The following is a 1157-nucleotide window of genomic DNA, read 5'->3' as shown; positions in this document are numbered from 1 at the left end:
AATGAGTAAAGTCTTTTGGGTAGAAAATATTTATTAAAAAACAAAAAAAAAAAGTCATCCTCCGTTACGATGAAGCACCCCCCAGAGATCTTCTTCCTTGTGCATCAACCAGCAATCTTCTTCCCTATGCATCAAGATAGTGAAAAGAAACCAGAAAATCAACTCCAAATTAGGAGGAATCGTGCAAGATATACTCTGCCGCCTCTTCTTCCAATCCCATACTTTGTCCATCTTCTTCAATAATCTTCTTTGAATATAACCAACCAAATCTTCTTATCATTATCTCTGAAATCATATATCTTGATATTATTTTTATTCTTGTTCATTAACCCCTATCTTCACAAGAAACCTAAAAAGGAAGAATCTTTGAGAGACTCTGATTGATGGGTAGTAGAGGGGATTCCACCGAAGTGGGGCTTCCGCCGGGGATCGAAGCCTTCAACGTCTCGCGAGATGGTCCCAGAATCTACATGGGTCTCGCCATTCTCTAACCTCGCTTCGAACAACTATTCCACGACCTCTAACCTGACTTCATCGTCACCGACATGTTCCACCCTTGAACTGTTGAAGTTGCCGCCAAGCTCCGCATTCCCAAGAACATGTTCCACGGCGCAAGTTATCTCGCTCGCTCTGCTGCCCACGCGGTGGAGCAATACGCGCATCATCTGGCAGCGAAATCCGACAACGACCGGTTTGAGATACTTTGGTTGCCCGATAGGTTGGAGATGACGCGGTTGCAATTGCCAGATTGGCTCAGATCTCCGAACCAGTACATGGGGTTGATGAAAATGATTAAAGAGTAAAAAAAAAAGAGCTATGGGTTTATTTTCAACAGTTTCTATGACCTCAAGAGTGCTTACTACGAGCATTACAAGGGCGTGATGGGGACCAAGATTTGGGGAATTGAATTGGTTTCGTGGGAGCATGAACAAGTTTCCGTACTCCCAGCTTGTTGAAATCACGTGTGCGCTCGAAGATTCTGGGAAAGATTTCATTTGGGTGGTGAGGAAAAACGATGACGGTGGAGGAGAGAAATTTTTGTAAGAGTTTGAGAAGAGAATGAAGGAAAGCAAGAAAGGTATCTAATATAGGGTTGGGCGTCGCAGTTGCTGATACTAGAGAATCCATCGATAAGAGGGAGCTTGAATGTGCAAGTT

General features: G+C 43.6%; 1 pseudogene; it reads left to right on the top strand.

Annotated features, from left to right (window-relative positions):
• The first annotated feature begins 383 nt into the window (after positions 1-383).
• LOC108341447 (soyasapogenol B glucuronide galactosyltransferase-like) lies at positions 384-956 on the top strand (annotated as a pseudogene).
• The last annotated feature ends 201 nt before the right edge of the window (positions 957-1157 follow it).

This window comes from Vigna angularis, chromosome 6, assembly GCF_016808095.1.
Source record: "Vigna angularis cultivar LongXiaoDou No.4 chromosome 6, ASM1680809v1, whole genome shotgun sequence".
NCBI lineage: Eukaryota > Viridiplantae > Streptophyta > Magnoliopsida > Fabales > Fabaceae > Vigna > Vigna angularis.
Note: the sequence above shows the minus strand (reverse complement) of the source record. Positions and strands in the feature narration are given on the sequence as shown.